Below are 12,058 nucleotides of genomic sequence, written 5' to 3' on the forward strand. Positions count from 1 at the left end.
AGGAGAAGGAGAAGGAGAAGGAGAAGAAGGAAAAGGAGAAGGAGAAGGAGAAGAAGGAAAAGGAAAAGGAGAAGGAGGAGAAAGAGGAGAAGCAGGAGAAGGAGGAGGAGAAGGATGAGAAGGATGAGAAGGAGGAGGAGAAGGAGGAGAAGGAGGAGAAGGAGGAGAAGGAGAAGAAGGAGAAGAAGGTGAGGAGGGAGGAAGAGAAGGGAAGGATGAATAAGAAGAGGCAAAGGAGAAGAAAGTGTAGTCAAATAGATCAACATGGGAAAAATCCTCAAAACATATCCATGGGGAAAACAAATTGTAGCATTATATTATACCATGAGCTTCTTTTCCAAAAGCCCTTACATCTATTTCCTTGTCTATGTTCTGTCCTTTCCTAACCTTTGTATTTGATGTTGGTACGAGCATCCATTCATGCATTACTTGTATAATAAGAAAGTAGATCACATACTAATATTTCTCCTCCCTATCCTTTTATATAGAAAATTTCCCTTACACAAATTTCTTCTTTCTAAACTTGTTGCAGAAATTACTTTAATGTGAAGGAAACCAAAAGGCTGTATTTCTTTTCTGTTATTTTGCTATGAGAATACAACACCTGAGCTTTGATATCCACTCAGTAAATGTTAGGCAAGTTAATGAGTAACTTTGTAGGTAGCTGACTGAATAGATGTTGAAGTTCTAATCTTTACAGAATAATCCTGTGATCCCAAGAGGTGAATAGCATCATGAAATCCAAGAAAATCAAGTGATTTCAGGTGAGGGGTATTGGTGAGATTCCTGGAAACTCAGTTTTATGGCCCCCCCTTTTTTTTCACGGTACTTTTCTACAACTAGAAAGGATGATGGTATTGGTGTGTACTGATTTGAAGTTGGGGAGAGGAGTTTGTTTTCCAGAAGCATGTTGAGGAAAATTTAATGTCAATACCATTTTTAGTGAAACACACTATAAATTATTTTAAAAATTCATTTTATTTTTAAGAACAGCATTGTAAACAGTATTATTCTAGAGGTAATGATTGCGATTAGAAAGCTCTGCTGAGGAGTGCAACCCCACCCATGATTTGTTGGATAAGACTCAGTTACATAGATCCAAGCTTTCAAATTCCTGGCTGTATATTAGGTTACTTATCCTGTTAATCTATCATTAGTTCTTTTCTTTCCCTTCATATGTAATATTCACTCTGTGGAAAAAAGAATTTGCAATGCATGAATTACATCAATGTCACATATACTGCACAGAAGTTCCTGAGAAAAATCTATAATCAATTACCTATTTCTTAAATGGACCACTAAAAGTCATGTATTAGTCAACTGTTAGTTTATTAGAGACATAATTTGAAGTGAGGCTATATTACTTCTAAGGCAGTAAATATTAAGTAACAGTTAAACAAGTAAATATTCTTTAAAATATAGTTTAAAATATTCAGAAATAACCTAGTGTAATCAAATAACTGTTCTGGAAGCTATTGGGGTCCAGTAACCATAATGGAAACTTTATGGTTTGGATAATTCTGTGTTGACTGATGTCCCAAACATTTCTAAAAGGTTGGAAAATCTGAGAGCAGATCAAGGAGCAACAACCCTATGGAATATTTGGCAGCCTGAGCAACTTTGTTGAAGATAACAATATGCAATGTACCAACCACTGTTAATCTCCATCATTTGGTTTGAAACCCTGTAACACTTTTAATGTCCTTGCTTCATATTGTTTGTATTTTGCTCTTGTTCTTTTTTGTACTATTTTCTTTAAAATAAAAAAATGAAAATATAGAAAAAATAAAGAGTTCTACTTATTCTCTCTACCAGTAAAAAAAAAAAAAGATGGTGCTTGAAGAAATGAATTGCCAAAGGTACTCACCTGAAATTGTGACAGAACCACGATTTGAATCTAAGCAACATTAGTATTCTTTTAATCATGGTAATTGGGTCCTTATTGGAATGAAATTATGGTACTAGAAATGGCTTATATGAGTTACTCTTAGCATCTCTTCAGCTACTTAGTAATTCTGTCACTTAACCAAGAAATGTTAATTTGCATTTGATCTCATGAACATTAGAAGACCAGAACTATATTTAACATTAAAGAAAATAGAAGGTGAGATATAATGAGAACCATAAAAATGGTTGAACCTGCTTAATTGGAAAATTTGTGGAGATATTTACAAGCAAGGCGAACTGTACTCTTGACCTCGTGTATGAAGTATTTATGTTTGGCAAGTAATAATAATTATTCTATTATCACTATAATAAGAAAGGTTTACTGACTACTTAGCCTGTGCCAGACATATAGATATGTATTACTAACTGTTCATTTTACAAGACAAGAATCAATGGTGCAGAAGAGTAAATTCATTTATCCAAGGTCCATAGATAATGTCACAGTAGATGCTTAAACCCCACCACGTCTAATTCCAAACTTCATCTTCTGAAGGTTTTGCAATACCATTCACATGTAGAAACCAAATATTTAATACTTAGGTATATGCTTCTCCCAATTCTAAAAGATAGCATTCTGTGGTGTGTGCTAAAGATTTCTAACCCAACTTTCCATGCAAAACCACTTCTTTCCTGCAGACGTGTTCATAAAACACAAGGAAGCTCACCTTCCAGAACATAGACCAACCACCAGAAGGAGGGTGTTTTTAGGACAGACTGCTGAGCACCTAATAACTGACAGATCTCAGCTGTGAACAGTTTTCCTGCTAAGGATCTGATTACTGCATAGAAAAACACATCTTTCCAGAGCCTGTGAAGAAGGTGGTGCAGATACATTTCCCTGACAATCTGATTTTACATTTTCCTCAGCCTTCTTCGTGAAACTTACCCTGGAACACTAAACTCAGGCGCAATTTTCTTACTTTGCATTTTGCCTATATTTATTTTTTACATTTCTGATGGTTTGTAACATATTTTACATTATATTTTAGTACTTATTGACTTGATTCATCTTTCCTCTAGACTGAACAAACACTTAAAGACAGACACCAAATCTTAATTATCTATGAAACCATACTCCCCAAATGCAGCAGTTGGCATCGAGTCTTAGAAATGGAATTGTCTTAATATAGTTATGATTCTTTTGTGTTTTCAAAATGTCAAGAAGTGCTATCCATATATGTTTGAAACAGGTTCAATTTTGTGAATCATCCTGACAATATAGACTGATGAACAACTTTGATAATTTTTTTGGTTATTTCTTTCTTATTAATATGAGCTGGTTTCTCAGGCAGCAACTTTGCTCTAATATCTAAATATCTTCATAACAAGCGTTGGGTAATAAGCATTTGTGGTTGCTTCTGAAAAACTCTCTTCCCATTCATACACAAGCTGGCCTTCTCATGTGGCTCTCATATGACTGCTATCAGAAACAAGAGAAACAGCTGTGCTCAAATATCATCACGCTTGTGTTCTTTGATCCTTTTTTTTGGATAGATGCAATGTCCCCAAAGAATAGAAGAAAAAGTCAACTTCACAAGTGCTAGGAAAACCTGATATGAATCATCTTCATTTATACCAAAGAAATAAAATCAGTGGTAGAAAAGCTGGAAGAAATATCACATGTAACTTATATCATGTGTTTGTGTGTGTATTTGTGTGGTGAGGTGTGATTTAGGGATCATAGCAAATTAGGTCTGGGACACATGAGCAGAGAGGAGATTAAATGCGCTGAGACCATATTATTATTATTCAATTTATGAATAATTTGAAAGGGATTTCAGGAATATACATTTTACTTTATAGGCTTTACTTCTATTATATTAGTATAATCTAGCTTAATCAACTTGAATAGGTAGTAGATACTCATAATTAAGAAAAAATGCAGAGTATAAAACTTAGAAGTACAGAGCATTATTGCTGACTTATCCACTCCCATTTGGTCTCCATTCTTGGACAAAACTCTTGGGATCAACTCTGAACTTTGGCTCACAGAGATGTGCCATCCTTCCAAAATTATTTTCTTCCAGCAGAACAGAAACTTCTATTTTATAATATTTAAATTTATTTAAATTTTATAGAGTCGCATGTTATTGATGCTACATTGCACTTTGTTTACTCAGTAAACTTTACTGGAATAAAATTTAGAGCCTTTTTACTGCTGCGTTGTGCTTCCTCTGCAGTGCTTCTCAGAGTTTAGAATAAAAGACTTTTCCTTTCTTTAGACCATGGCTAGTCTGCATAGAAATTGAGCATTAGTATTTAGAAATGTGAATAGTACTTTGAGAGTGTTGCAATCTGAAGAATATATTCACCATACTTTAGAGAACTGCCAGTTTGCAAAGGATTGCATAGGGATACACACTAACTATAGTTTGAGCAGTAGAGCATTTGGTTTGCATCCTTAGCAATGACTAACACAGTGTAGGGACTAAATAAACACACATACAAAGAATAAATATTCATATGTATTCTTACAGTTAGTAAATTATAGCCTCCATGAGCAGTTATTATTCTACCAAAGTGTGAATTCTGACCACGCGAACAGGACAGTAAACCAATTGGAATGGAATTGCTTTTATTTCATGCTGCTGGACTATAGGAAATTATGCTCCTAAAGTATTTTGAAAATGTTACTAGCATATTTTTTGAGCAGATATGCTGTGGTAATATAAAGGAATGCGTTGCAAAGTTGTATACACACAAATCAGAATCCTCATGCAGGATAAAGCCTGGCTAATATAGGCGATCAAGTATAGCTTGAAACTAACCATGCACTCCAGCTGTTCAGAAGAGTGAGGTATACTGGGAAGTCGAGGAGGACTGGGCCAAGGAAAGTCTCTTTACTGGTCCTCTTATTTTATGTCAGACACACACTGTCTGGCCTAGCGTCCCTAGGTTGTCTTTATCTTCTACTGTGGGAAGCATTTAATTTATGAAATGATCCATTACATTTTCCAAGAAGCCAGACATTATAAATTTATAAATTATATACTTATTAACTATAAACATTGCCTGACCAGGGGTACCCCATTAAAGATATCCCAAAGATACAGACTCTTTCCAGAAAATATTATTAGACTATTTATCTTGAACTGTAATTATCACACTGATAAGGCAATTAATGAGGTCATTTGTGCTCGTCCTCCTCAAAAAGAATGTATGTATTATAGAATAGCTACTTAACTCTTTCCTGCACACAGACAGAAGTCCAATGAGAATCATCTAGAAAATATTACAATCCTGTAGAAGTGGCTTAAATAGCAGATAACTCTTGACATTTGGAAAAATACATAATCAAGCATCATCAACAGCAATCATGCTTTGTAAAGTGATTTCATTATGCCTCACGTCTGTCTCACATCTCCCTCCCTTTCCATTAAGTCTGGACTTTACCGTCTGACTTTCTGTGCAGTTGGTTAATGTGCTTCAGCAACAGACTGAGGCTGGTAGATGTACCATATTTTTTCATTCTCCTTGGACCTTTGCCATGGGACCAAGCTTTGGCTCTCGTACTGGAGGCTGAGTGGCTACATGAAGAAGAGCCATTTCATTTTAGCTATTGGACATTTTAAATCAACAACCCAAGTCAAGAACAATAAAATAGTTCAGATCAGTAGAACTCCCTGGCCACCCAAATCTTTATGGGAGCTAAAGTAGAAAGAGGCTGTGAGGTTTAAAACACCCTAAATTTATTTTTTCACTGTTCATGGAGGCCAGGGTCCAAAGTCTTCTTTAGGATTGGTTCCTTTTAGAGATTCTGAGGAAAAAATCTGTCCTATGTGTTTTCTCCACGTTCTGGTGACTTTGGCAATCCTCGGCCTTATATGGCATCACCCTACAAGGCAATATATTCTGTGTGTGTAAAATATGCGATGATCACATAAAAACTTCTTTACAACAGAACTACTGTAGAACTTTTAAAAAAATATTTCTTTGCTTCTGATTCCTTTTTAATAGATCAGAATGCCTGCTCATCACCTCCACTGGTGTGATTAAGAAACATCTCAATACATCCAAATTTACTGCCCTAAGAACCTAACCTATTATCCATATTGTAGTAAATGGAAATTCCATTCTTCAAAATGGAAGAATGGAATTGCTTTGGACAAACCAAAACAAACACATGTGGAGGTCACTTTTTCTCTCTTATGCTGCATATTCAGCCTACTAGCAAATATTTCACCGGTGGTTCTTTTATGAAAATACATGCACAAGTTAATGCCTCTTCAACACTTGCACTGCTAGCTCAAAACTTTTCTACACCTCACTTAGCTGTTGATGCTTCCTTATTTCTGTCATGGACTCCTACAGTCTTCTCAGTACAGAGGCTGAAGGACCCCCTTCAATGCAGTTCAGATCATGACTCGGTTCAGATCATGACTTCTCTATGGGTGCAAACCAAATGCTCTACTGCTCAAACTTAGTTAGTGCGTATCCCCATGCAATCCTTTGCAAACTGGTAATTTATATAAAGTGCCAGAGATTTTCCCCATCTCATTCATGGTGAAGACAGAGTCCTCTCAAAGACTGACAGATACAATTTGGCTTTTCTTTTCTCCTTTGGAAATAGTTTTTGCTCCTCCTCCTCCCCTTCTCCTTCTCCTCCTCATCCTTGTCCTCCCCCTCTGAAGGAAGAGTGAAACATTATTAGAATTGTTGCAAGGAGGAATTATGCCTATACTTAGTGTAGATAATAAATGATCTGGTAATTATACATTCTTGTTTGGCTCTAATAATTTTCGTGAATTCAGGATACAAATACACAAGTACCTTTTAGTAATTAGATGCTTGGTTCCTTAATAAAAGAGCTATAGCAAATCTATAAAGACACATGGCTACAATTATAAGTAAACTTAGACAGGACTAAGTTTCCTACTCAATTTTATAAATATAAATTGCATTTCTCAAACATGAATAAATCTCTAAACCAATATCTTTGATACATAATGGTTTTCATTTGCTTCTTACTCTAAACATGATCATCCTGCAAAAGTAAAAATATCTACATCAATATCCGAGGCATGAGCTTTTACTGAATGCTTAGAAGAATAATGTAGAACAAGGAGACAGGAGGTCTTTTAAGGCAATCTTTCTGCACCCTCATAGCATATTAAAAAAGACATAAATATAAAAAATCACCTTCAGCTGGAGTAAGTGCAGTGGCTTCACAAGTATTAGAATCCTTTGAAGCAAGAATCTAGTAGTCAGTGGATTCACCATGGGAGAGTGTTCAGGAATGAACTGTGTCCCCTCAAAATTAATATATCCATGGCCTACACCCCACTGTGATTAAACTTGGATATTAGAACTTTAAAAAGATAATGAAGGTTAAATGAGGCCATAAATTCGAGGCCCTCATAGAATATGACTAATACCTTTGTAAGAAGAGGAAGAAATAGCAGAAAAATACAAACGCCATATGAAAGACAAGACAGTCTTTCAGGAATTAAAGTTTTGATGCCCCAATTTTGGATTTCAACAGGAAGAGCTGTGAGAAAATATATTTATATTGTTCCATCCTCTAGTCTGAGGTATTTTGGGGGTCAGCCTTAGCTGATTAATAGAGAGAGACAGGAATTCCTTGGAGGCTTTAATGTTAGATGGTTAGAAAGACATATGGGAGGATTGCTGTCTTCTCACAAATGACGATCCTCCATTCCTTCTTATCTTAGGAGATAGTATCATCTTCCATTTGGATGTTGAGCCAGAAATCTAGAATTTATTGCTAGCTGTTCCATTTTCCTTGTCCAAGCACTGAAATTTAGTAGCTAGTCATTTATTCTGCCTCTTGAATTCTTTTTGCGTGATTTCACTCCTGTCTATTTTCATCAATGGGGTCTGGTCTAGATCCCCTTCTGCTCAATTCCAGGCCACCCCTTCCCACACACCTTGCCAAATGCAATGGTGGCCATGTCTTCCTTTTGTTCATGACTTTACAGTGTAAGATTAAAAGGCTTTAATTTGCCATATATTGATCTGGTCTTTGCCTCTCTCAAGTCAGCTTTTACCATTCTCGTGATTCCTCACTCCCCCTATCCTACTGGGGATTTCTCCATTCTGTGAAGACATCATTTCTTCCTGCTCCGGACTCTGAAGTCAACCCTTATGTCTGTCTCTGGAGTCCTCTCAAATTCCTTCTTTTTTAAGTCCCAGCCATAAGTCTTTTCTGCCAGGGGCCCCATTAAGCTATTCCAATTCTCTTACCACCCCCAGGACTAATCAGGTTTCCAGTTATTAATCAAAGGAACACATTGTACTTTCTTTTCCTTAGCATTTATTTCATGTTGATGTCATCATGTCTTAAAGTCTACCTTCCCTCATCCCCTGAAATTTTCATAAGGATAAATAATCACTCTGTCTGTTCACTCCTTTCATTACTGGTATTCCAGTAAACTGTGTAACTACAATAAATTGCAAGTAAATGAACATGACTTTTAGAGTGAAGTTCCTTTCTCAGAAGCATATCCTAGATGAAACTGATGGTTTAATTTTACTCCAAAAAAATGTAGTAGCTTATATAACCTACAACACTGGTAGATATATAGGTATGTAACTGCCAGCTCCCATGGTTTTCTTTGCTACTGCCTGAATTTCAGTTCTGAGGAGTAACCACATGGATTGCCATTTCCCACATGGACAACCAGGTTCACAGATTTCTGCTCACTATGTTATCCTGTCACATTTCCTCCCAAGTTCATGACCAAAAGTGTGGTGTGGCCATCTCCACCCTGCTCTTAATCTACTTTTAATCAGTTTAAGCCACTTTATCCAACTCTTGTCTAATTTCTGAATCCCATGGAATTTTCTCTACTACCCTTATAAAATATGTATCATTCTCTCATTTTTACACTCTGCTTCTTTCTTTCTTATCCCTTTTGCACTCATTTTTCCTTTATTTCTATTTTCATTTAATTCCTGTAAGACTAGTCCTTATCTCTACTAGGTCACGGGGTATATGAAAATATAGGTGCTAACAAGGAATACAAAAGATGAAAAGAAATCTCGGGGCTGTTTCGACGGGTCTTGTAAAACACCTTCAAATGCATCATTCTCTTTCCCATCATACCTTGAACAATTGAAGATAGAGGTCCTTGAAATCTAGAGACCATGATATGTTCATTAACTATTTAGAGTTCAATAACTACAAAATGCAGGATTTTCATCTCCTAGGCAGGGATGAGCACGGATTTGATAAGAGATTGAAGGTGATCCATTACCTTCTCAGCAGTTCTGGAGATTGGGACGTGAGTAAGTCTTTGATTCGTATTTGTTCCAAGGGAGGAACCCGGCATGTGGGGACCAGCTCCAGAACAGGAGTAGACATTGATCCAGTCTGACCCTGGAGGTGGTAGTGAATAAGGAGATTTAACATCTCTGGGTAAGCGTGAAAAGTTTTTCTCCAGAATTTATGAGAAAGTTGATTTCATTTTACTCTAATTGACTGAATTTTCCTAACGGAAGTAATAGAAGGAGAAAGAATTTCCTAACACAGAGACCAGAAAATGTTCATATCTGGATCTTGGAATGAAAAATGGACACTTTTCTTTGGTAGAAAAGCAGGGGGGAAAAAAGCATCATTTAAGGATTAAGATGGGAAAGACCAGTTAGTGAAAGTAAAATAAAAATACTGACACTGCCAATTTTATATATTCCCTTTTATTCAATTAGGCATTTCAGTACTAAAGAGGATTGACACTGACAAGAATTACCACTTAAGATGGTAAATAAAGGTTTATTTAAAAAATGCTTTTACAATGCATGAAGCTATGTTTTCTGAAAGAGTTCGGGATGAGTTGTTGTTGTTGCTAAATACAGAGCATTTTGCTATTAAATACAGAAACAGGTGTTGAACACTCAGGGGTCCCTGTTGCCTCAGAAACTGTCACACCAACTGCTGAAAATGTCCACCTCAATTTTGTATCTGTTTTTTATTTGGAAATGTATCATTTGAACTCCTTTGGCCTACTGTTAGCATTGCTTCAAAAAACAAATACTATGTGCTCTAATAAACAGAGGTATTAATGAATTGCTAAATAGTATTCTGGAAAAGTAATAGGACCAATATTCTCTCTTTTAAACAGACAGAATCATATAGGCAAGTCCATCTTTTAGCATGACTAGTGGCCCAAATAATGCAACTTTGCTCATATACGCTTTGCCAGATGGTTAACATTGTTTCCTAATGTACACATGAGATTGTTTAGTTTCTATATGGTTTGTGGGGCAGTTGAGGCTGCATTAGCTGAGTACCCAAGGAATAATGGCTTAAATTAGGTAGTTTATTTCTGTCTCAGGAAAGTGTCCTGCTCTGAATCTGAGGCACATATGGTTTTTTCATAATGTAGAGAATCAAGTCTCCTCCTAGCTAAATACTCTGCAGTCCTTAGACATTGTCCAAAGTGATCCTCATAGCCAGAGCAATGCACAAGCACTTTAGACAACAGGAAGTGAAGTGGAAAGGGAGGTCGTGTACCTCTTTTAAAGGGTGTGACATCCTTCTTCCTATATCCCATGTAAGGCTTGATTGATACAGGCATATGGATCCACTAGGAAGGTAGTTAAGTGTACTCAGGGTGTGAATAGAAAAAAAATTCAAGGGCTCAATTACTATGAGAAAGAAAGATTTAAGGAGCTTTGCAGAAAATATAACCTTGACTGCAATACCTGCTTTTACAAATGGAAGGGCAGGGATCATCCTCCCATAGAGAACTTTTCACCATCAAAACTGTCAGTTTGGGAGTGATGAAAGGAAAGATGGCTCCTACTTAACCGTATAAAATTATACATCTTCTCAAGACAAATCGATTATCAAATGATATATGTGTAGTTAATTGTCATTCATCAAATGAAATATAACTACTAAAATGCTACAATAATTTAAATATATATTCATATAAATATATGGATTCATATGAATTGGGAGGAAAAGGGTGAATAATATAAAGCAAACACAAACAACTGACAAAAGGTATAAAGATATGGTCAAACTCACTAGTCTCCCTTTAAGTACAAACCAGGCCTGAGTCTGCTTAGCTTCCAAGATCAGGTAAGATCAGGCATGTTCAGGGTGGTATGGTCATAGACCAAACTCACTAATAAAGAAATGAAAATTAATGGAATAAAATATCTCTTGGTATTCTTTATATAGAAAGATTAAATGAAAGTGTCAATATTTATTCTGGCAAAAGAAAATGCAAGAGAAAGGGTGCACTCATTTATTGCTGGGGAAAAGAGAAATTGGAAAGTGCTTTTGGAAGCTCATTGTGGTAAGAACTAGGAAGTTTTTAAAACATATGTTCTTTGGATTTTTTGGAGACAGAATCCTGCTACACAGTTCAACTCACTGGCCTTGAACTCACTCTGTAGCCCAGGCTGGTCTCCAGCTTACAATGATCCTCCTACCGCAGCCTCTCAAGGGCTGGGATTGCAGGCATGTACCACCATGCTTGGTCACATATTCCTTTTGCTACCACACCTAGAAATCTATTACATAGACATAAAGAATGAACTGAAAAGGCCAAAGGCACTAGGTGCTTGCTTTGTAGTGATGAAAACCTGAACGAAATGATTGCTTACCAAGGCTGAGTAGGTGAATAAATTACCAGGTATCCACACTACACAGACATTAATGCATGTATGCAGGCTATCGTGTTTGTCTTTGAGGGATTTCCATGAGTCCCTGGCTTGTGACGAAAAGGTGCAGAAAGTACATGTACGACATGTGTGTTCTTTGAACACCTTTTCTTTGATCAATTGTGTCCTCCAGAAATCTGTGTTTGAACTCCTAATCCATGGTGTTTATGAATGTGACTTACTTAGAAATAGAGACTCTGCACATACAATGAAGATAAAATCCTGCTGAATTAAGATAGGTCTGAATCCAGTATTATAGGTGATGTGCAAGTGTAGAAGTCATTGGCAGACAGCTCTTCAAAGGGAGAGGAAGAGGGTGGAACGATGTGAGTGCAGGTCAAGAACAACAGACGTTCCTGACCAGCCTCAGAATCTAACAGCAAAGTGTGTTACAACCCTGGTTTGGGATGCGTCACCTTCAGAACAGTGAGAACACATTGCTGTCATTGTAAGCTATCAGCACTAAGATTTCAATGCA

General features: G+C 36.6%; 1 long non-coding RNA gene across 2 annotated transcripts in view; it reads left to right on the forward strand.

Annotated features, from left to right (window-relative positions):
* LOC102017092 overlaps positions 1-1,679 on the forward strand; it is a 52,775-nt gene extending 51,096 nt beyond the window's left edge. For both annotated transcript variants that reach the window (XR_262721.1, XR_001236138.1), the window contains exons 5-6: positions 701-764; positions 1,555-1,679. This is a non-coding gene — a long non-coding RNA (uncharacterized LOC102017092). The remainder of the gene's footprint in view (positions 1-700; positions 765-1,554) is intronic.
* The last annotated feature ends 10,379 nt before the right edge of the window (positions 1,680-12,058 follow it).

This window comes from Chinchilla lanigera, unplaced genomic scaffold (assembly GCF_000276665.1).
Source record: "Chinchilla lanigera isolate Chin_1 unplaced genomic scaffold, ChiLan1.0 scaffold00052, whole genome shotgun sequence".
Classification (NCBI taxonomy): domain Eukaryota; kingdom Metazoa; phylum Chordata; class Mammalia; order Rodentia; family Chinchillidae; genus Chinchilla; species Chinchilla lanigera.